The sequence below is a fragment of the Pangasianodon hypophthalmus genome, chromosome 11 (genome assembly GCF_027358585.1).
Source record: "Pangasianodon hypophthalmus isolate fPanHyp1 chromosome 11, fPanHyp1.pri, whole genome shotgun sequence".
NCBI lineage: Eukaryota > Metazoa > Chordata > Actinopteri > Siluriformes > Pangasiidae > Pangasianodon > Pangasianodon hypophthalmus.
Genome location: NC_069720.1, coordinates 7,424,580 through 7,449,912, shown reverse-complemented (window position 1 = coordinate 7,449,912; position 25,333 = coordinate 7,424,580). Strand labels below are relative to the sequence as shown.

At 38.3% G+C, this 25,333-nt stretch overlaps 1 long non-coding RNA gene across 1 annotated transcript in view; it reads left to right on the top strand.

Moving 5' to 3' along the window:
- Window positions 1–6,216: 6,216 nt before the first annotated feature.
- Window positions 6,217–25,333, top strand: part of LOC113536470 (uncharacterized) — a 28,118-nt gene continuing 9,001 nt past the window's right edge. The window contains exons 1-4 of the long non-coding RNA XR_003403681.3: window positions 6,217–7,441; window positions 7,997–8,116; window positions 8,237–8,287; window positions 8,369–8,478. This is a non-coding gene — a long non-coding RNA (uncharacterized LOC113536470). The remainder of the gene's footprint in view (window positions 7,442–7,996; window positions 8,117–8,236; window positions 8,288–8,368; window positions 8,479–25,333) is intronic.

The following is a 25,333-nucleotide window of genomic DNA, read 5'->3' as shown; positions in this document are numbered from 1 at the left end:
AAGGTTTACTTACTTCACTATCAAGGACACTGACATGAACTGTCAGCAGTATGTCACACCAACGTCACTAAACCCTTCATGAGATATCTCTAAGCATAGAGCAAGTCCCACTGGAAATAATACCCATCTTTAGGACTACACTATAGTCTGAGTGGTCAGTTGGCTGATGACTGCGAGCGCTGCCGTGATGTCTGCTCTGCTCCATGGTGTCAGATATCGAGGAAGGGTTTAGAAGCACATCATCACATCTGTTATCCCTGTGGCCTTTAGAGTCAGTCTGAAGCACTCAGCTTCAAATAGAGTCATGGAGTGTGCTGGTATTTTAAGAGCTGTCTATCAGGATGCCTCACCTTAGTCATGTTGGGCGTAAGAGTGTCACAAAATGTTCAAGCCCAACCATGCTTGGTATAGCTTGATATTTTGAACTTTGGCCAGTGGCCATGTTTACATGCAAAACTTGTTCCAAACTTGTGCCGAAACTCAAACTTGAATATCTTTATTTGCGTTCATGTTACACAAAAGCTGAGCATTAGTATAATGACAAACTTGAGAGACCTGTCTGAATGTAACAAGTAGCTAAATTTAGCCCAGCATTTTCACCAACTGATTGTTCAATCAGCTTATTTGTTTTTAACAACTAATAAAGGAATTTTCCAGCATTTTTCAAACAAATTTCTTTCTTCTGCATCTGTAGCACATGCGTGATTACCAAAGACAGGAATTTCCTCACATTTGCCTGTACTTAGAAAAAAAAAAGAACAGACAACCATTTGGAATAAATGTCTTTAAGATGAAACAAAAAATGTCCTTATGTAGATTTATCCAACTTTCCAAAATTTGAGCAATATTTTTCTCAGTAAAAGTGATTCTGGTTACTTTTGCTTTCCATTTTTGTGGTAATAATACACTGTCAGGCAGAAATGAAGGCATTTACATGTTAAACTACAGCTACGTTGACTACACTGGTAAAACATAACCACAAATTCTTCCATCTGAAAAGGTAGTTCCTTCTCAGAAAGGATGAATTATGGAGATGCAGATTTTTATTTCCAAATACTTTTGACTAAATAAATCCTGAAATGTGATGCACATAAACATTTTTTGACCCAACTGCCCATGGACTTGTATTATAAGTGAATTTTGAGTCAACTTATTTTCTCTTGTTTTCTCAGTACACTTGAAAAATGCTGGAGTATTTGTTTCAATTATGCCAGTCTCAGCAAATTGTATTCCAAATGTCCTTACAGAACAGTAGTCATGAAGATGGATTTATGTGTCACCCGATCCATCCACACAATTATATTTTTCCCCTAACAATAACAGTTTCATATGCCTGCCAGCAGACTTTGGCCAGCGTGCACCTTCACAGAAATGCACATGTGTAAATTGTATGCATGGATCCAGATTTAAATATTTAAATATTTACCTGGTTATCACTGGTCTTTTTCAGTGGGTTGATTATATAACATAGTATTCACCTCCTTTGATGAGATATCATTTCATTCCCAAATTTCATTGGCACTGACCCTACTTTATTTCACCTTACGTGTGTACATGAAAGCTTTACATTCTATTAAGCCAAAAGTCATTTTATTAATGCATTATTAGGCTACATGTAAGCCTAGTTATTATTGTGAATGCGACTGACAGAGAAGTATATCTGTTTTTGTCCAAAAAGGGTCTTAGTGCTTGCTATTGTTGGATATGTGTATGGGAGGTGTCTCTGTGCACATATTCAGAAATGCACTGGCTCTGTTCTCATTACCCAGTGTCCTTGGTGAGTGTGTTATATTTAGCTGTTGTGGGCCTGTCAGAGCGGTATGGCATCTGACCCGAGTGTGCGGGCTCTGGCGCAGCGTTACATTTCACAAGCTGAGCTCGGGCTCACTGGACCACTTCATTTCCCCAGAAGGCGGTGATTTATAGAAGTGGATCAGGTGTCTCGGCGTCTGCTGAAGCCATCAGGGACGCTTCATTCGACTTTGAGACTCGTGACCTGAACCAAGGGCGAGGCAGAGGCAGGGGAAACTCGAGATGAAACTCTGGACCAGAGCTACAGGCAACGTGTTGACTAAGCAGAGGGGTGGGCGGTGTTTGGCACTGGCCTTGACATGAGGGATCAGTGACCTACCCTTTCCACACACATCAACAGATATATATATACACACAACACACAATTTTCATTAATGTTATGATTCTTCAATGGAAATAGTATCCTTCAATTACATCAGTGTCTTTTCCTCTCATCTCTCCATCCCAGATGTCTTACTGTCTTAAATTGTTTATGCTGCATATTCCAAATCTTTCTCTCTGTATGTACAATATGTCCCGAGTACACACAGATCTGCTCCTCTGTCGCTCCCTGCAGTGTTTGGCAGTCAGACGCTTTGGAGGAACGTTTCACCTGGCTAAAACTAGCTGAGTTTTGACAGAGGCTCATGGAAAGAAAGAGAGACGGAGACAGAGAGTGGGGGGAAGTGGGGGAGATCTGGGTTCCTGGAAACATCCTGTCGTGTTCTAACAGGAAAAACTGTCTGTCTGCCAGCTCAGCAGCCCTCATGAGTCTGAGTGCAGACACACACACACACACACACACACACACACACACACACATACATACACACTGTGCATTATATAGACTTCCCAACCATTCCTACTAAACAAAAATAGTAAAAACAACACAAATGCCATTCACTGAACAGAATATATGTTGAGAATGTTTGAAACATGGCTCTTCTCTTTATTTCATCTATCATATACACAATCTAGTATTATTGGTGCCCTTCATTAAAAGTATCAAAAATTAATATGTAAATGGAATAAAACTTGCAGTGAGTGATTTTTTTTTTAAATCTTACATGTTACATGTTACATGTTACGTATTGTATAGTTTTATTTTGGCACATTTTTCTTTTTTGTTAGATTTCTCATGTATTTGATGGATGACAAAGGATGCATGTGAGCAACCACATATTTATACTCTAGGGAAACAACTATTTCCTGAAATAGGAGTGCAATAAAAAATATATATATATATATATATATATATATATTTCAAGGATTTGTTTGCAGTTACTTATGCGTTAGGGGTAAGCAATATTTATTATTGAGTAGTATTATTTTCCCATTCACTTGAAGGGTGCGAATAACTCTGGAGCTGACTGTACTTGCACATTACAGTTATATATATTATGCTCTTCATCTGCACTATTAGAACTGTCCATGATGGCTTGTCATTTGTCTTCTGTGAGAGAGCGAAGCCTGATTTAATACAAAACAAAACACAACTGGCGTTTCCTCAGCAATGATGTCATTCCCAGCAGAACTGAAAGGGGAAGTGGGAGGAATCTCGCAATGTTGTTAAACTCCCATCCTGTGATTGATCAGAGTGTGTGTCTTTGTGCGTGTGTACACTTACACACTCCAGCCTGTGTCTGCATGTAAGAAGGGAAAATTTATTGTTGCACTGATACTCATGCTACCCCTCCCTTCTGTGGCATTTATTTATGTAATCAGTTCCCATGAATGGGATGATTCTTATTCCAATTTTTTTTGCCTGTACATGAATCTACTTTTGTTTGAACAGGTACTACAGTCAAATTAATGAAATAAAATCGGTTACACCTAACTCCATTACATAACATCCATACAGTTCTTCAACTTGATTCAACTTGGCAGTTGGGCCACAACAAAAATATCCATATATTGATGCGTTTACAAATGCACTTTCCTATATTTCCTTCCATTTCCTCTTATGTATTTATATAGAAATAGCAATTTTTTTTCTCTGTTAATTTAAATAATGCCGTCAGATAGTACTACTCAAACTTTACAAATAGTACCCATTGCAACCAAGCAGTTATTACAAAAAGAACCTGTTGCTGGGGTTAAACTAATAAAACAACAAAACAACATCCATTACAGAACAGTGCAGTGTTATATAATGTATGTCAGCTGTAGTTTAGCTAGTTAGCAAGCTAACACTGAGCTACCTGTTGAATCAGTCTGCTCTACTGGATTATAATTTTGCAGTAATGTAATTCGGTTATACTCTGTATAGTATATAAGCATTATCTCCCCACTCTTACTGTGCTGTATAATTAACATGGTAGTCAACAGAGAGAAAGGCTTCTTCATTGGGCGGCTGTGATTTTCAGTGTGGAAACATGGTTGCCAAGCTGATGTCATCTACCCGAGACACAAGCAGAACATGTAGCCTTCTGCCACCATTACTGTAATGAAAAGGATGGAAGAGAGGCCGCAACTTCTCATTATGGCTTTTTGAAGCTACAAAGAGGATTAATGTTGGAAATCCAGGGTTTTACTTGATGAATGTTTGAGTTGAGATAACAGGTAGGACAGAAGAGAGAGTACGGCAGATCTCTGAGCTCATACACCTTTCTGTTACAGTCCCCTGGTTTCTGGGTTGCAGCACCTTCTCCTACCAATTTAGAAGCTCTACTTAAACTCAATTAATGTTAGATCACCAACCATTTTTCAACTCTGGCTTGAGTCTGTAATTAACAAATAGAGAGCTTAATGTAACAGAGCTTATATTATATTCACATGGTAATGCTAAATGTATTAAAGAGTAATTTTAGTCCCATGGAGTCTTTTTTCAGTAGCTCATCTGAGCAAAATGTCAACATTCCCATTACATACCTTGACATTGTCTGTATAAAAGACCTAACAGCTATATCTTAGCTAGCTAGCTATATCAGAAGCTCCAGTGATTAGCTAGCTTCTGTTTGTTTATATTTCCCATTTGCCTAGCAACAGTGTTCACATGACTCTAACCACTTGAACAGTGTTCGCATGTTGCAAGCATGAATAATTCAATATCACAACACACTATTAGTATGCTCACTCAGTAAGAAATGTATAATTTGATCCAGCTATTTTCATTTATCTAGATTAGGGATGTAACACAATATTAATACTTTATTTGGAATGAACAGATATTGTCTTCTAAACAGACATAAATACGAATAGAAGGCATATTATTAGTTTTTTTGGGTTTTCTTTTTAGAAAGTTTGCCAAAAAAAGGTTCATAGTGCATCTGGTTGAGACTAGAGCTGTGCAACAAGGGACCAAGACCAAAAAAAAAAAAGTTACACAAGCTGGAGGCTTATATACAGTATGAAAGTCATATATGACGTGTGTCTGTAAGTGAGCTATCAGGTATGAAGATCGTGGGCATGAGAAAATATTGCTGGCAGGTACAAACAAAAAGCAATAATTGCATGAGTGGGGTTAAAAAAAACACAGTCCCACATACATCTGTAACTGAGACCAATTATGAAGTTTCCAGTGTTTCCAGGAGCTTAGTGAAATGATTCATAATTATTATCTTTCTTTAAAAAAAAAAAAAACCTTCCGGTTTAGGCTATGCCCACTTATGGTTTAAATCTGACTACAGACACAAATACAAATATTTGGAGCACCAAATAGATACAGATCGTGTCATTGCATTAACCCCCTAATCTTGATGAAGTCAAGACCACAGAACTAGTATTAACAGAACCAGTGATGAAAGACCTTTGCCCCTTAAGCTTCATCATAAAAAGGACCCAGAAAGGGCTCTCATCCAATGATTCTAAAAACAGCCACAGGGCTTTCCACCAGCAGTAGGATGTGCAGCCATGACAACCTGAGTGTGTTGCACACAAACATCTCATGCCCAATACCAGCCATGTCTATTATCAACATGATGTCAGGTAATAATCAGACACACACTCACACGTAAAAAATAGCAACTGATTTATTGAAAGCACCAGATGAAAGAAACGACAGCCAAATTACATACTTGTATGTACTTTATATTAATACCAACACCATTTACAATTCTGTTATAAAGGCAGCTTAGGAATCACTTAGAAGTCATTTAGCAGAGATGGTAGCATAGCTATTGTAATATGAGTGGAAAGACAGCCCCTTAAGTGTATGTGTGTGTGTGTCTGTCTGTTTTTCTTTCTTTCTGTCTGTCTTTCTTTCTCTGTATTGGACACTGTGAAAGTGAAAGATGGAGGATAGGCTGCCTCTTTTAGTCCCCAAGTCCCCTAAGTAAGGCTCATGGCCACACACACACACACACACACACGCACCAAGCAAATCCTGAGCTTTCAGCGCTGGCTGCTGTTGGGGCAAACAGCTTCCCAAAGGTGTCACAGCAGCTGCTTCACTCCCTCTATAAATAATCATAGCGACAAACACACACACACACACACACACACACACATATATATATATATATATATATATATATATATATATATATATATATATACGTATATAATATGTACAATTGCCAGTATCTAAAACAACCCGATCCCCGGGAGAGAGATACAGAGAGACCTGCAAGTCCTGCAGGCCTACAGCAGAACAGATTAGCCAATACTAACATCGAATTGCAGCCATTTATTTTACCGTCTGTGTTATTGGTTTATTTTCTAGTGACAACCATTGTTAACGTATTGCTCCCCATGTCGGTTTTGATAGCATCTTGGTCTGAAATGTCAGATTTAGCTAAACACTGATTCTTATCTCCAGTCCTAGGGCGAGTTTGAAGGACACACCATGTAGGCCAATTGTGGAAAAAATGAAGCCTCGTGTTCAGAAATGGAGTCCAAAACACATCATTAATGGGTATATGAAGACATTTTGATCCTCACAGATGTCTTGACACAATGAGGGCATGTGAAGATTCTTCAGTCCCGTGATTGTGACGCAAGAATCTAATAAGGGACAGATTTCCCCCTCATGTTATAATATTAACTGATGCTTATCTGGAGACTCCTGTGTGGATATTAATATGCTCCTGTCAGCCAGATATCTGTAAATCACCTCCCTGTCATGTCCTCTCAGATTAGATTAGACCGCACTGGTTTAACCCGCTCTGATAACATTTCTTCTATAAGCAGACTAATTCATTTACTAATTCATTTTCCTGTATGACTTAGTAATATTGCTATTAGTAATAGACTTAGTAATATTGCTTACACTAAACGTTTTTATAAATATTAAATAAATATTTTATACTACAGCGCTATAACAGCAGCCCTGACAGTAGTGCTGGCTGTAATTCAAATCACAGGTTTATAATAATGCTATTGTTCTGGTACGTTATCATTCTATAGTAACAATTCATTCACAGGGACTTGTATGGTGAACGCTCCATATAATCCAAAGCTAATAATAAACAGCTTACACAAACATGTTATTTACCAAAGGGAAAACAGCTAACTCTTGATATTATAAAACCTTCTGTTAGAAGCTGTTTATTTAACATTTATGGAAATAGTGTGCAGCGTCAGCCCTTTGTAATGATCAGTATGTTTTCTGGCACAGGAAAGAGAGATCTTTACACTTTGCGGTGTCGCAGTAACATGACAAGCTCCAGTTTTTGTCTTATTACTTCAAGAGAGAGGAAAAGACACGCTGGTAAGGGAGTAACTGTTTATAGCGTTATTATAATGTATACTGGTAACAGGAACTAATTTCTTTCATGGATGGTCCACAACATTAAATGTAGCTATTAATGGTAAAAAAAAAAAAAAAAAAAAAAAAGTATGACATCATTCATTAATAAATAAAATTTCTAATCGTTGGCAAATTGTCATTGTATAAGAGGAATAAAACACTTTGGGATTTGCTGTTCTTGGAAAATAATCAACTTCAGGGTGGTAACAATAACTCCTTTTCACATTGAGCCTCATCACACCATCCAGCCACTGATTTTTTTTTCCTATAACAGCATGCCCCATCATGTTTTATTCCTTAATTATCAACCAAATAGTGGATCAAAATTAATTGCAATTGATTTATTTATTGATTGATTAATCACAATTGATTTATTTTTTGTGAGTTGCACTGACTAAAGTTTTTTTCAGAACATATTATAAAATATCTTTTCATAGTAGAAGACCAGGCTAATGCCAGATGGGAGAGAATGATAGTTCTCTGAGGAATACCCCAACAAATATTGTTCTTTTTTAGAAACAAATTCATCAAATATGTGGAAAAATTCCAATCTAATCCATGTCAAGACAGTATGTTGCATCAAATGCAGGACTAAGGACCAAAAGAAGAACCTTCTTCTCATCAGTATTTCATCAGGTTGGTACTGTAACCTGAATTTGAAGCCTGACTGACATTTCTCATTGATGATGCTATTGAGAAGAATATCATTAATGTGTCAAAGTTTTACATTCTTTATGATTTTGTGGGACTCTCCAGGACAGGGATGCTGCAGAATGATGGATTTCTAGGAGACACAGCAGCCCACAGGTTAGCGATTATAGACAACATGAATCAGGTGGCCATGTGACTCTGTGGCCTCAGCCTTATCTTATCTTCATGCTTCATCAGGGCTAGAGCCACCTTCCTCCTGTTCCTGATAAGAGCTGGCATACTGGGCCAAAAGTGCCAGAAGTCCTGCTGCCCTCAAACAACCTAATCTTATCTCAGTCTTACTGCAGGTATTAAACACACATACGCATACTGTACGTGTACACATACACACACACATAAACATTGTATGGTCACATGTTCAGGAATACAAAAACTTTTAGACAACTAATATGATGATAGAAATACTGTTGATAAAAGAGTTGACAACCTGCTCCATATTCATTTGAGGTGAAAGACGGATGACGTTGTTCTAACAGCACGTTAAGCAGAGAAATTAGATTAAATTCTATTTATGCATAGTGTCAACTATTCTTGAGAACATCTGTGATGTTATACGCTATACTTTAATTCTGTCGCTGTTTCTTGTGCGTGTGTGTGTGAATCTCTCTCTCTCTCTCTCTTTCACTCCTTCTCTCTCTCTTTCCCATCCTAAAGTTTGTGTCCTACTTTCAGGGCTCTTTGAAAAACAGTAGTTGGAGCGTATCGGATGAAAGATAGCGAGAGATGAGAAGAGAGAGAGAGAGGGAGGGAGAGGAGAGCAGAGAAAGAGAGGCCAGTGAAATCGTGTGAAGGCTTGCCTCCTTTATCGCTCAGCCCGAGACGGCTGACTTTAAAAAGCCACAGCAACCTCTCATGAGACCAAAAACATCCTTTGGCTTTAATGATCATCCCTCCGTGTAAATAGTGGGACACAGCCCTTCCACATCAGCCATCCACTTAAATGAAAAAGAGAAATTTTCCCTTTTCTGTTTTCCAGTTTCTGTTTCTGCAGTCCACAAAGCCTAGGACTGCGATAACAATCTATGATCCATATGGCTGGAAAATTTCATCAGCTGAACACACTTAGAAGAGAGCCAAGTGATTCATTCAGTGACAGCCTAGCTTAGATGTAAAATTGAAACTATCATGAGCCACCTGTCCCATATCTGCTCTGTTACTGAAATATATGGAAAGAATTTCTGGGTCATTTAAAGCCCTTGACTAGTGCGTGACTCCTCTGCACTAAAATAAGGTCAGAACTAAAAAGGACATTAAATTATGTGTGCTAATGGTTTGGATTGGTGTGTGTGTGTGTGTGTGTGTGTAGTAGGTGTCTGAAGGGCACAGTGGTGCTGAATGTAGAACAGGTCTATTTTGAGTGCTGGTGTTGGTTCATTATTAGGGTCCAGACTGCACTGCGTCCCAGGTGTCACTGCAGCAGGAAATCTCATGCAGTGACACCTCACCCCATTTAGATCAGGCCCCTGCTGAGAGCTAGCCGTGTGTGTGTGTGCGTGTGTGTGCTGTCTCAGGGTTTTAGGATGAAGGTGAAGGAGGATTTGGACCTGGCCAGATTATCCAACAGCTTATGCCATGGGGCGGACTTTGTATGTTTGTGTGCATATATTGTATACATCTCTGCGTGTGTTTGTGTGCATGTATTTGATATTAATTTGTAGTAAAAAAGTGCGTGACTGAATGAAATAGCAAGTCAAGTTCTAAGATAAGAGGTCCATACACAGAGTTGAAGACAAATTTGAACATTAAAAATGTATACAGGTCAAACACAACAGATTTTAGTACAGTATTTCAGAATATATTTCCTTGAAGATTTTTGGCCATTTTCATATATTGTAAAAATGTACTGTACTATGTAATAAATATCTTTCCATATAATATAGGTAGCTAGCTTGTAAGCTAACTTGGCTACTATTTTTAATTAAAACAGCCACGCTTGTTATCAAACAACTAATTTTAATGACACAAAATAATTGCTAGACTAATAATAATTCGATCTGCTAGTGAACTTGGCTTAGGTACTTAACATCAAATATTAACATTAAAAATGATTTAAGCAAACAGAATAGCTGACTAATATTACCATAGTGCTCTGTTTAAAACACAATATTATGCAAGGATGCGAAAAGGCTAATAGTGATGTCACATGATCAGGTTTGTTATTGGCTGATCAAAGAGAATTTACTAAGTTCTTCCTTTGTGAAAACATGGATGTCTGTCACTCAGCAAAATGAGGGCCATTCACCAATTCGTTCTTTGTCCACCACATACTCACACATACACGGTCCATCATCCATTGCTGAGGGCTTTGGGCTGGATGGCAGCGAAACCATGTGACCATGTTGTTAAGCTGTGCCCAGCTGGTGTGAACTCACTGGCACAGATATAAAGCCTCAGTGATGGGGTCACGATCCTGCTGTAAATAGCTCGGCCTGCCACAACCAGGACCCGCCTGCTCTCAGTCCTGGCTTAACATAAGCCCTCACTCACTGGAGAGTGAAAAAGAGTGGAAGATGGAGAGAGAGAGAGAGAGAGAGAGAGAGAGATAGAATAAAGCACAAGCACTATAACCCATTGCATTTGTCACTTGTGTGTGTATGTAATAGGTTTATGAGTCATGTGTGTAGTCCCTGAGGAACTGTCATGTAAACATTAACCTCAGAAGGGAGGCTCAAAAGGAGGTGTACTAGTGTGTGCACAACATAACTGTTTCCTTTAAAGGGGGAAATATAATTGGCACAATTTGTCCGACGTTTTACTTTCTGAGATTTGCACTAGATGTATGAGACTTACATAGCTAACAAGCATTTTCTGTAAGTGTAAGCCAAAATCTTGCTTCAAACTTGGCAAATCATTAAGCTAATATCATTTTTAAATCAACAAAATAGCCGAGGTATTACATATTAATGGCTTTAAGTGGAACTCCAGAGCATGTGATATCTTTTGTACACTCTTCTGGCCACATGCTTCAGAATATTGAAGGCTGCAATCTGATTGGCTCCCTGCACTTACCAGTTTACAGGAGGGAAAAAAATCTACACAATCTACACAATCTACACAATCTACTTCAGAGCAAAATATAGTCACTGGATTGACAAAATCTCCAACATCCAGTCTTATTAAAAAGTTTTTTTTTATTGAAGTCATTGGTGGTAAGTAATCAAGATAATCCTGTATGTTTGCCTTTGAGTTACAGAAAAAGTTCTGTGGTCATCTGCCTTGCCAATCAAATGACCTCATTCTGTAAAAGTATGTGGTTTTTGGCTGCGTTTATTAACAAAACACATCAGACTCTCTAGTAAATGCTAGAGGTCTGGCTTAGATGAACTACCAATTTTCTGGAACAATTTCGCCTTTAAACTAAGGGAGGCAGAACCCAGAGAGTGGAAGGATACCAACTTATGTGGAGGAAATATGTCTTTCTGATTGTCCAAGATGGCTGCTCCAATAAAGTTACTGCATTCAGATACACAGTGAAGTTTTAATTTGTTTTATAGATTACAGTAATTACAGGAAGATTACAGGATACATTTAGAGCAAGTAAAAACAACTTCTGTGCTTTGCCATGTGCTATGTGTTACCAAATTGTGCTCTTCGCTCTTCCCTCATTGGTGTCTCTGATAAAGAAAGCCACTGCAGTGTCACCACAGCCATTGCAACACATGTCTGCCAGTGTGAGAGGGAAACAGTATCTCCCACAGTTGCCTTGTTTGAACCGTACACATGCGGAAACTGATCCAAGGCCACTTTTGGTCCTTCAGCCCTTAGCAGTTCAGATTACAGGAGATATATCAGGAACTGACCCCTCAACCCATCTCTGTCAGTTATTCTAAGAAGGAAATCAGACAGCTATCTGCAGTATGTGCTTTTTATTTCCAAGCTGAGTGGTGTAATCACTGTGCCTTAATGATCTCAGTCATGCATGTGCCAGATCTCTCTGATGCCCTGCCAGCTAGTTTTCCTGGAACAAGGCATATCTATAGGAAGGAACACCCGGCTTATCTATCTCAGAATGGAGCATGTCTGGTGATGTGTTTTGGCTGGGTGCAGTGAAATGTTTTTTGTGTGAGAATGAGACAGAAAAAGAGGTTATGTTAGATTATGGCTAGATGGCAATGAACAGAAAGAGGAAGAGGTCCTTGCAAAAATGTGTGGAGATGGCACAATATGAGAGAGCAGCATAATGAGTCTGTTCGCTGGCACAGGGTGGAATGGCTGGCAGTGCTGGCACAAAAGGACATGAGAGAGAGATGTGATATTGCACCGAGGCCAAGCTGTCATCAGGCTGCTGCAGTATCCTACCGCATAAAAGAGAAAGCCGAGCATTAGACATTTTGTGTCGAGCTGGGAGCTGCTGCTTCTATTCAAAGCCTGAGCTTCAGTATTACTTCAGCAACAAAAAGATCAATGTGACAACTCAAATTCTGCTCTTTATCACCACTGTGAATTGTACAGCAGGAAATTTCTGTCCCATCACTAAAGATGCTCATTGATAAACCACTAATTCAGAAATAAAATTTGATCTCTTTGTACAACTGAACGAATAACAAATAAATAATACCAGTCTGGTGGGGTTGTTTTGTGAGCACTTAAAGGAATACTCCACTGTTTTTCAACCAAATATCTATCTACTACATCTGTAGCATATGTGCCAAGTCCACAGACAACAATTTCGACACATTTCTCTGTACTGAGAAAATAACACTCACTAATAATAGAAATCTAAGGGCACTCGTTGGGGCGGCCATTAGGGGTTTATGTAACAGGCTTATTTTTTTTTAGAGAATGTTTTATTGAATTATTCTGTGAAAGGTTTTTGTGAGCTCAAAATCTATATATCTTGTCATTTCAAAGATTGTTTAAAGAATAATTTCTGGCTAGATGTTACCTGTATAGTCAATATTACTCCAAGTAAACACAGAAGTGTCTTCTGGAATGTGTAAGTACTTTATTTTTCATAGCAGGACCTTCTCTTGTGTCTGTATAGCATCCTAGAACCTTCATTGTTACATTATAACAGTTCATGTTTTGCATTTGTATTGTATTATCACATATTTCAAACATTTATTCATGGAATTAAATAACTGCCCTAAAACTTCCAATATAAATGGGTTTTGAGTAGACAGGTTTTCTCATTACAGTGAAATGTGTGAAAACCTTGTCTGTGGTAATAAGGTGTATGCTAAAGATGTGACAGATAGAGATTGAGAGAATTTAAAAATGCTAGAGTACTGCTTTAATTGGTCTTTGAATGTGTCTAAGAATATAAATTCCTGAAAACATCACATTTTTGTGCCCTTTGTAAGTGTATTCCTATTAAGTGCTTATTATTCTGCGTTTTCTCTAAGCACGTCACGCAGTGTTATCTGTCAAAGTAGATCGTTCACATCATCTGCTTAATGTAAACAAATAGCTCTTGCACACAAAATGGGAAATCAATCCCATAATGCAATGTGAAGTCGATTCCCAAGCTGTATACTATACAAAGTTACTAAATCAGTAGTCAGTACACAATTTATTATTTTGAGTATTAACTAATTTGTAGTTATTTCTTTTTTAATATCAGATTTAGTGAAGCACCGCAATTACCAGTGTGTCTCAAATGAACAGCATGTCTTTACTGTGAATACATTTTAAAAAATTTAAAAATGTGTGTAATAGAGAGATAAATAGACAAGAAGAGTGACAGCTGTTCAGGATGTTGCATGGGAGGGCTAAAAAAATTCTACCACCTACCAGCTACTCAGAATTACTATTATGAAATCTTTTTGATTGAGCCTTACAGCACAGCATTTATGCCTCATCATAGGCATAAAACTATTATGCATATACACAGGAACACACACACACACTCATTGGAAGACAGATTGGCAACACAATTCACGATTGCTATTTGTTTAAATCAAGTCTTTTAACACCGTAATCAAGCCGTGTCTCTTCTGAATAGCAAGCACGCCAAAGAAAAGCTGTGCTTGTTGTGAGCCAGCTCTTTCTTTTTCAAGCCACACCCAACATACCGTACTGTCCTTTCTCCCTTCATATAATTTGTACTTTGATTTGATTGTTTATTACACACGTTATTGTATTTCATGTGCACTTTCTCAGTTACTGCTGATGATGTGTTATGCAGCGTAAATAAATTAACCCCAATTCACACAAATTGGCACAACTATAAATGAAAGGCTGTATGAATCTACAGTCTGGGCTAGAAAAAAATCAGCCCCAGCCTATATTTCATACCATTGTCTATATTTAACAGCTACTAAGATGATGTGAATGTCAGAAACTGACCCTTATTTTTTATATGTCTTTTTTCTTTGAAAGGTAGGGAGGAGTAAGACATTGGTTATGCATAAATATTAAATTATAACTGGTTGTTACTTGTGGTGATTTCAATCACTATGTCACAAAATTTACATTCCCCTTAGAATTGCTCTGTTCTCTGACCAATTTCATTGCACTATTCCAGGTCATGATGAATTAGTTTCGTTTGGCCGGGCGTCCTGCAGGGCTTTTTGTCCTCTGTGACTGGCTGTCTGTGCGTGTGAACATGTGGGCTGGCGCAGGTGTTTGGGTAACTCTCCACATCTCCGCCACTTCCCCAACACAATGACTGGCTTGTTCGTGGCCCTACCCTCCTCGTGCTGTGGCTCTGAACTGGCTTTACAGGCACTGCTATTATACACACATGACTAGCCTCGTTTGTCACATTACTGCAGAAAAAGGAAGCAAAAGAATTTGCTAGCACATATATAGGAAAATGGAGGAAAATATTGTACCCTGTTGTAGCATTTTAAGACTCTCTTTGGAGAATCACAGATACACACTAAGCAAAATGTCGTTTTCTCAGAATTTTGTTAAACGTAATTTATTAACCAAGACATGGTTGTTGTTCAAATTTTGTTGCTTCTTCACTCAAAATCTCTTTTCAGAATTACATTTCATAAATCTTTATATACTTGCATCAGATGACTACATTTCATTTTTAAATAAACTATTTTACAAAAAAACAGCACTGGTTCTGAAAATTGAATTCATGACTTGTTAGCTACATTAGCCCCTCTTTAGCTATAAAAGCTTCTAAGTGTTAATACAACACTACAGTCACTGAACTCTTGACTATTATGTCCTGACTCTTTGTGTCCATTTGGAGCAAGGAAAAAAAAAAGTGTAACGTTAGATTTTTCACCACCTTCTTCTTTTAACACGTAAACTCTAGCCAATACTTAACACACAAATCCATAATCTCATTAACCCATAAAAGTGCACTACATAATTTCCTGTGTTTTCTAATGAATAAACATACACACTCACACATGCACACACACACACACACACACACAGCAGTGCCCTTGTATGTGCCGTGCGCTAATGGAGCGTGTTATGGTGCTGATGAGACCAGGGCAGCAGTTGCAGGTTGCTGACGTTTAGCAGAAACATGCCTGAGCTTCATCACAATCCTCAGCATAGTCAGGTAGAACCATGACACACACACCTGCCTCAAACAAGGACCCTGTAAATACAGCATGTTGCTATGGAAACCCAGGTGGAGGGCTGCATCCCGTACCCATATGGTGGAGGCGGTTTGAATGCAGATGAGGTGGAACCCTGGTCAGAGAGAAACACTCTGTGCTGCTAACACCATGTGGGTCCATTCAGCATTTCCATGACAACCAGGAAGCATGCTTTATGGTAGGTTTCTGTCTTCTGAGGCGCCAGCATGGTTGGTGTCTTTAATGATTCCTGCGAAGGCTGTTTTTCCCATATTCAAAATTGTTTGGGGTGCCCTATGTCAGCAAATCAAGCTGCATCCTACCATACATAACAAAGCACATCACGTTTGACATTATACCTCATATCGTCTAACATATCCTCATGTTTAATTGTGTTTCTATCCAGTTATTGTGAGGATCCAAAAATCCTGAGTCCACTACCAGGAGCTGTTTTATTATTGCATCATTTATCAAAAACCACTTCAAATTTGACAAGTTACATTTCTCACATGTTTACATCATCCTTCACTAATATAAAAAGTGATAGCAGTAGGCAGAATAAAACATAACAATGAGATGTAGTACTTATGTAGTACTTGTCTCATAACTATGACTAAACTTGAGTTGACTTGAGGATATGAGACCCATAAACGCAACGAGTTTTACTGAATTTTTAATTCTCTCTTGTGTAAATAGGCTAAATAAACACATATGATTAAATGATATTCTTCAAGTTATTCTACTACAGCTTACAATGCTACTTTTGTCATTTAATTTGGTGGCCAGAGTTCCAGAGACCAGAGCAAGGGCCCCTCTGGACCCTTTTAGGGACTTGACTTGTATAGTAACTTAAGGACATAGTAGTTGGATTAGGAGTGCACATGTGTTGCCATTTGAATAAATCATATCATAGGTGGCCACCTTCATTGCTAACGTGTCAGAGTCTATTAAGTATGGAATAAAACATAGTGGGCTGGTGTGCGGAGGCACAATGCAAAATGGAGGTCCAATACGACCTTGAAGTTAGCAGCACATCCTGAACTGTTCCCAACATGTTTTATTTCTCTTATACCACAGCAATTCAATTCAATTCCATTTTATTTAAATAGCACTTTTAACAATGGACATTGTCACAAAGCAGCTTAACAGAAATAAATAGATTCAAATTAAATTAAACTAAAATAAATTGTAAATATGTGAATTTTTTCATTTATTAAAGAAGACACATCATAATTTTTATCCGGCTGTAAAGCATTCCTGTAAGCATGTCACCAGAATTACTGTAAGAGCTACTGTTATAGATAATGAACCAAACATTCTGACCAATCAAATTTGAGAATTCAAAAGACCTGTGCTATAGTTTGGTAATTTCTTGATTAACTTCACATGATTCAAATCACAAGGTAACTACCAGGTTTAGTAGGTGTATTATAGTGAATTTCTGCCAGACGGTAAAGTATGTTATCATACAGAAACAGGTCTGTGATCCAATAGTTTGCAACTAATTCCATTGCCAGATGACTCATACTAAGTAAGTACCTTTTCTTAAATTGGTTAGCCTTTTTGATAAGGTACCAACTGAACAGACCAGGGGCATATGGGTGGAACTGAAAATAGTTTAGACCTTTGATTAAACCTGACCATTGACTGAATCTTTACACCCACGACAGTTTTAAAAACTTTTTGCTAGATGAAATCACTTTTCTGTCATAGAGTGCAATCAACAGTAATAGATTAATTAAAGTCTGCCAAAGTTTTTTCACTTTTCAAATGCCCTTTGCTGGGAATATTTTAAATATATCACAGATTTAATTTATTTAATAACTCACAGTCATGTTATCTGTTATCAGTACATTACTACCTGTGATCCGTATAAAATCTGCTATCTTCAAGGGAGACAAATGCCAAATGCCCTCCTATTTACTATATATATATATATATATATATATATATATATATATATATATATATATATATATAATTCTTCTTGAATAATAAGTAAAATTGTACAAGTAGCAATGATGAAATAAAACCAGTTGTTGATAGCAGACTCTGTAAGTCTTTGGACTCTATTGCAGCATCTATTATTATCTATGGTCAGTTGTGGCTCATTAGTTGTGAGAAATATTGTAAGATCATATAATCAGCCTAGAAAACTAAGCCAAAATTCTGACACTTTATTCTGGTGCAATGCACAGAGTCTGCTGGACTAACAGATGTTTATCAGATTAAAGAAAAAGTTTTGCTGAAGTTCAAAGTGAACACAAATATAAAGCATAAAAATTGGTGTTCGTGTTTGAATATGGCAGCTGTAATGAGCCAAGAAATTATTTTCCCCAATTTAATGGAGCCAAACCAGCTTTTAATTATGTATGAGCGAAATATTCGCTTGCTGTTGGGGAGCAGGAGGGAAGAAATGGAGAGAACGACATTGGAGAGACATTTTTATAGACTCATGTTGTTGGTCTTCAGTTGCACTTGACTAGCCGTGAACCACGACCGGACGTGACGAAAAAACAGGCCTTGTAAAACCCCCAGCTCACCCTGTGTTTGGAGGAAAAGTGCTTACGATATGACGTGTGACCTTAACCGCATGCTTTCCAACTTTCTTGTGATATCAGTCAAGTCTGAACACTATCTTCATTTCAACACCAACTGAAACTAACAAAAAAAAACCTTTCGTGGTTGCAGTAGGCCATGTCCAAAGCAGCCACCTCTGTGCTACTGTACGTATTTTTTGGTACATGCAGGCGGTTTCTGAGACACGGAACTGAAAGTGATACAGCAGAAGTGAAAGTGTGTAAGCCGGGGATTTCGCATTGCCGTTATAAGGGAGTTTTTTTTCTAAGGTTAGATGGAATGTCATCACACGTGGCCTTTAGAAAAAATGTCGGTTTGTGCTCATGTGGCGAATTATGATAAGAGACTTTAAAAGCAGTGTGGCCTATCGAATTCGGAAATATTTTGAGTTTCTTTACCCTAGTTCTCTTGAAAACCAAGTAACCTTATAGTGTATGTTTGTGTTTTGCTTCCGTATTTCTGGTTATTGAGTGAAATAGCTAAGCAGAAACCTCATCTTTTGGCTTCCTGTGGGACAAAATACACTACAACGGGTGTAGAAGCCATTATTATATAGAGACCAGGGAACCATTTAGGATTAACTATTTAACATTTGACCGTTGCTTCAACTGTTATAGAAAAGAGAGATTTTTTTCCCAGCTAACAAACCACCATGAGTCATAAATCACACTATTCTCTTTATAGTTATGTCGGCAGGAAATGCAGCTGCTTTACGGTTGTGTAGATGTAGCCAGTCTTACATCAGCGTGAAGAGGCTGAAAACCCACTCAGATATGGATGAGAGCAGTAGAGGGAAAATAAAATGTGGACAGCGAGATGATTAATATGCGTCCGCACAGGTGGTGCCTTCTAATTTATGCTGATGAATTCTGAGCCAGACAACATGATCTCTAATCAGTTTCTCATCGAGCAAATGGTCACTCCGTTAGCAAAAAAACAATCTACATTTCTTGCTCTTGGCATAAATGAAAACAAAAACGATGCATGACAAGTATTTTTCTGCATTATCATATTATCTACTTTTTATGTATGCACATTCATTTTGTTTTGTCTTTGTCTTCTACTGTATTTGTATCATTTTGTGTGCCATCTGTGTAGGCTGTCTAAAGTCGAGGCAGCCGAAGTGTGTCTGAAATAGAGCTGGAAACTGGAGCAGGCCTGACCTGCGAGGAACGAAAGAAAAGCTCTGGCAACCCTATCCTCCACATGTGGCTTTAAAAAGCTTGAACAGAGCTGCCCAGGAGGACCACAGAGCCCCACCGCTGCCAGTTGAGATGATAGGGTAACCCAAAGCCCTCTGGAGAGGCTCCATTTCACCCACATAGCGCAATCTCTTCTCTTCTCGCCATCCCTCACTGCAGTCACCGTGGCACAGCTGTAGGTGATGCGTGATCAGGAAAAGGCTGAGTGAGTGTTATTGGAAGAGGCCAAAGGCCCAGGGGATGGAATTAAAACAAGTTCTGTGATGTTTTGGCAACCCTGCTCTTAGTGACAGGTACAGTTCAGGGACATGTTTTTCTGGAAACACAAGTAGGACACTGTTGAATCATAATGATCAGCCATGTCTGAATATCTTGTGTCTCCCTTGAGAGGGCTCATTATAAGAACCCCAGAAGGTGTGAAAAGAGGGTTTAGTCTGTATGTGGCAACAACATATCAGCAAGAAGGAGGGATTCCATTGTGGCTGAACAGTTTCCCTGGTTACAAGGGCTAAACCAGGCCTACATCCACTCTCAAGCTAAACATGGTGTTTCAGTAAGAATGGACAGAGACAACAAGAGAGGTGTGTTCAGAGAAACAAGGCTATGTTAACACTGAAGACCATAGCTTAAATACAGACAGGTGACAAATTAAAGGAAAACCAACATAGTGTCTTAATTGGGCCACCATGAGCTGTCAGGAAAGCTTCAATGGCATATATTCTACAAGTCCTTAGAACTGGGGGGGGTGGACACTGTTCTTCCCAAAGATTATTCCCTCAATTAGTGTTTGGACGATGGTAGTGGAGAGCAAGTTGCTCTAGTGGCAGAGAACATCTCACTCCAATATCTCCCATAGGTGTTCATTTGGGTTGAGAGCTGGTGTGTGTGAAGGCCTTGTAGATGGAGACTCTGGTATATTTATAGAACAGGATTATATATTGTAAAAACTATATATTGTAAAAACAAACAAAAAAAATTGTTACTTTGGTTGCTTTTCTGACTAATGATCTCCTTCCTCGGGCTCTGATTTTTGGTGGATGACCTCCACTAGACAGAGTCACGATTGTACCATATTCTTTATATTTATAATCCATATAAATAATGGATTTAATGGTGCTGCATTCAATCCCTGCTTGATACTTTCTGAAAATTTTGTCCTAACAAACTTTGAGGCCTTCCAAAGTTGTGTTTATGTTGAGGGGATGAATATGCATGCAAGGCGCTGTATATTTGTATACAGTGTTCTACAATAACCTTTACACACAATTCCACTTATTAGTGTATGCCACAGTCGTAACCATGTGCTTGAATGGATGAATCTCTTGCAAGATTATCACCAAACCTATTCATTCTGAACTTGTATTGCCACATATGCAATGATGGCACCACATATGAATCAGAATTGAAATAACAATGATAATTCCTTTATTCATATTGCAACCTTAGCACCTTTTAACCACTAAGAAGGTTCAAAGACTGTTTAGACAAACAATAATAATACCTTTAATTAGCCTTTTCCTTGCATTAAAAGCTTAGTATAATACAATAAAACATAGATAATTATAGAAACATGGACAGGGACATGGCAAAAGCATGCACTCGTATAATAAACACGGCCTCCACTATATTGAAATATTTAAACTATATGCCAAATTTTGAAATGAGTTTCCAATAAGTTTCATTCCAAAAATGAAATATCTTGCAACAAGCTGCTTTCAGAACATGAAGGAGGTAGTTACAAAGACAAAGGGTGGACATACATGTTATTAGGGAATATTTATATCAAATTCAGAAAGAAAATGCAAATCTTTTGATCTAATATCATTGTTCATTTCACTATTCATATCTACACTATGTGGCCATTTTTGGTACTTGTGATAATGAAGGAACATCAGTGAAACCTCGCTGAACTGACTTTCTTTGCATTCTTCATTTTGTCCTAATGGTGTCTAAACTTTTGCACTCAACATACAGTTAATTGTATTAATATACATTTTATTAATATACATAATAAATCAAACCCACAGCTGAAGCATAACCTATCTGGACCAGCACACAGTTCCTTAATCTAACTTTTAAACATGACCTCAGCCATGTACATTATATCTCATATCTTAGCTTTCATTTCCAGTGTCTATTTCTGGGCTTTGGTGTAGCCTGAACATGCTGTGCTGTCAACCTGCAATTAGCACTCCCATTTTGGGGAAAGGGAAGCATGTTACAGCCATAAGTCAGCCATTTTCTTACAGTGAAGTAAGCACCTAAATAGGCATGACGAAGTGAGATTTAATAATGTCTTCTTCTGGGGGTTCAGGCTTTATGCCACTGTTCAGATTCTGTTCACTCATTTCCTCCAGACATCTTGGCAGAACTGAAAATGATGGCTTTAGTTATGACTACAGTAAGATATAAACCAAAACACAGTCTCTCATTACACTGTATAGAATGCAGTTTCCATACAGTTTGAACAGACGTTACAGCAGGCACGGAGGCATTTCACCGGTCATGCCATTTTCTAAATGGAGCAACACTAACCCAGCAATGATGACTGAATCCTCACAAGGAAATTCAAATCCCTGAAGCATGATCTCACTTCCATTACCCAGAGCTCTCTGCCTCTCAGCACTGGATGGAGTGATCGAATTTGTGGCCATGTTGGTGCAGGGTTGGGTTGGGCTGCCAGCAGACGGCCAGGCTCTGAATGTGACTCACTAAGTGTGTGGAGCAGCTCCGTGTCTGGGCAGCGAAACCTGATCCGCTACTGACGGTGCAGGAAACCCTGATGCCATTCGGACTAAATGGATGATGTCATCGTTCCATTAACCACAACGGCATCTGCAGCTTTGAAAGAGAGAGGGCTACTGTGGTCCGCCATTTAAGTCACTAGCTTACAGTATTAATAATTAATTTGTCCTGCTATTAGCGAAGGTTACTTCCATTGTAAAGTTCACATTCATGAAGGTACTGCAGGGTGACATTCATTCATTGTATTTTACAAATTTGGTACCATAAGAGCATTCCATGACGCACTACATTAGCTTTTAATAAGCTTTAATGATAAGTAGCTTCTGAAATAAAACTGTCAGGAGTCAGGGTGTGTTAGAGTAAATTCCGGACATTACAGTTATGTCATTTACACTTGAATGTAAATATAGCACCCACATGTTCTCTACCCTTTTCCGTGTTCATGAGTCATGCGGAAGCTGTGGCTGGCCCATTTGCCTTCACCTTGTCCTGATGTCATGACTCAGCATGGCGCAGCACTGCTCAGCCGAGTTTGATCCTCCAGGAAGAGCTACGGCTTTATTCGATAATGACTACTCTTGACTGTCTTTGTTTGCTCTTCTGAGAAAAGTAGAGCATGTTAGAAGAATGACTGGTTAATGCCTTGTGGTTCTAATAAATTTAGTGTAGAGTTGAAATATTTAATCTGTAAGTGCCATATTTTCAATATTGAAAATTTGCATAACTTGCTAATGATACGAGTTTACAAGTTATGCTAGCTAGCTGCTTGTAATCAGACATGTACTATGCATGTATTGTGCAGTAGCATTTCTAGTAATCTCTGGGGGCTATATTAAGTCCACACTTTTACTTTACTAAGCAAGAAAATTGAGATATATTGAGAAACAATACTGAGAAAGACAAAAGGAGAAGTGTGGGAGGAGACTGCTGTTTAGCTGGCTAGGAACTTCACTACTGCCTTACATAGCAATTGGAAAACAGTTTGAAATCATTGGCTTGATTCATGATTCAAATGTTATAAAAACAGGACTGCTTTCCAAAGACAACTCAAGCAGTGAGCTGGGATTTTATGTTTTAAAACAAACTGATTTTTTTTTCAGTGGTGCATAGACTCATAGTAGTGTTTGGGTTTCTGTTAACTGTGTTCATTTTTTCCTCTATTTTGTGCAGAGTTAGTTTTGTTAATGAAAACTGTTCTTTTTCCAATATTCATCTACGACCCTTGTTTTATGTCAAAAACGAAGTGACAAAAAAGTGTAATCCATTTATTCAAAATCCCTGACAAAAGTAATGAAATTTCCTCAACAAATAAAAATAAGATGAAAATGTGTCAAAAAAACTGTAGAGTGGACAAATGTCAAATTTTTCCTTGTCTTTGTTCACTTACATTGCAGTGATTATACGGAGACTATACAAGGGAATTAATTAGGCTATTTTTGAATCCTCATTTAAAGGGACCACAGGGGGTCCCTTTAAATGAGCTGTCCGACCTTGCTGTCAGAAAGGCATGACTCTCATTGCCCACCCCCACCTCCTGAACTGCCATTATCATTTGGCAGTTAGCTTTATCCAAACCACTTACAAGTGAGGTTGTATCAAATCTAAGAATATAGCTGAAGAGTTAAGGGTTAAGGGTCCTACAGTAGCTCTCTGAACTGCAACCTTCGGGTTACTAGTGTTCAGTGTTGCCAACTCTTTTCTGAGGAAAGTAGCTAAAGCACGCTTAAAAATTGCTAGAAGTTGCTGGATGATGTAATCAACTAATTTGCATATTAATTTATTCATCATGATCATTGGTATATCAAATCACAAATTAGGGTGCATGAAGAAGGAGGATTTTCCCTTAGACTATAATACAATAGAAGAGAATAGAGTTTTATTAGAACAGAAAACAATAGAATTTATTTTTTCTATAATTTATTTCTTATAGAAAGAGGTCATCATTGGTTGTGGCACTACAAATTAAACTTTTGCACATTTACAAAATAGTATACTTTCTATCAAGAACACAGACAAGAAGCAGTGACAGTGAGTATTCATGAGAAATGACTCTTCAAGAAGAGTGTTTAAAACGAAGAATGAATTGAGTGAGGGTGTGAGGGTGGGACAAACAGTTTTGATCAGTGATTGGTCGTTGGGAAACAGTGTTAATCAGTGGTCATTGTGTACAATGGTGATCAGTGATTGGTCACAAGCGCATTGATCAGGCACTAGACACTGATGGTGAGTCGAGTGAACCTGGTCTCTCAACTTGTATATCAGCAGCTGTCATGTGAGCTGGAGAGCCATATCAAGTTCAGTACAGTCACTAACTTCTGCTCAAAAAGTCATTCAAATTGTTGCTAGGATCTTTTTTGAATTAAACTTGCTAAAGGGATCTAAAAGTTGTCAAATCTAGTGACAAAGTCTCTAAGTTATCAAGACTGCTAGTGTAATCAGTGAGTGTTGGAAACATTCCTTTAAAATTTTCAGCGGCAAAGTCATGCTGCGAACCTCCCATTCTACCACATCCCAAAGGTGTGCTCCTGGGGTCAGATATGGTGGTGGGAACAGCGTTTGAAGTACACTGAACACATTGTCATGTTCATGGAACCAGTTTAAGATGCTTTGTAACATGGTACATTATCATGCTTCATGTAGCCATTACAGAATGGGCAAACTGTAACCATAAAGGGATGCACATGGTCACCAACAATACTCAGATAGGCTCAGACTCAAATAGTGTGGATTCTCCACACTCTTACACAACCCCCAGCCTGAAGTGTTGACACAAGGCAGGTCAGGTCCATGGTTTCTTGCTGTTGATGCCAAATTCTCATTCTACCGTTGGCATGTTGCAGCAGAAATTGAGATTCAACAAACCATGTGACATTTTTCTAATCTTTAACCATCCAGTTTCAGTGAGCCTGTGTACACTGTAGCTTCAGATTCCTGTTCTTGGCTGGCAGGAATGTAACCGAATGTGGTCTACTGCTGTTGTAGCCCATTTGCCTCAAGATTTGATGTTGTGCGATATGTTCTGAGATACTTTTCTACTCATCACAGTTGTAAAGAGTGGTTATTTGAGTTACTGTAGCCTTCCTGTCAGCTTGAAACAGTCTGACCATTCTCCTCTGACCTTTCTC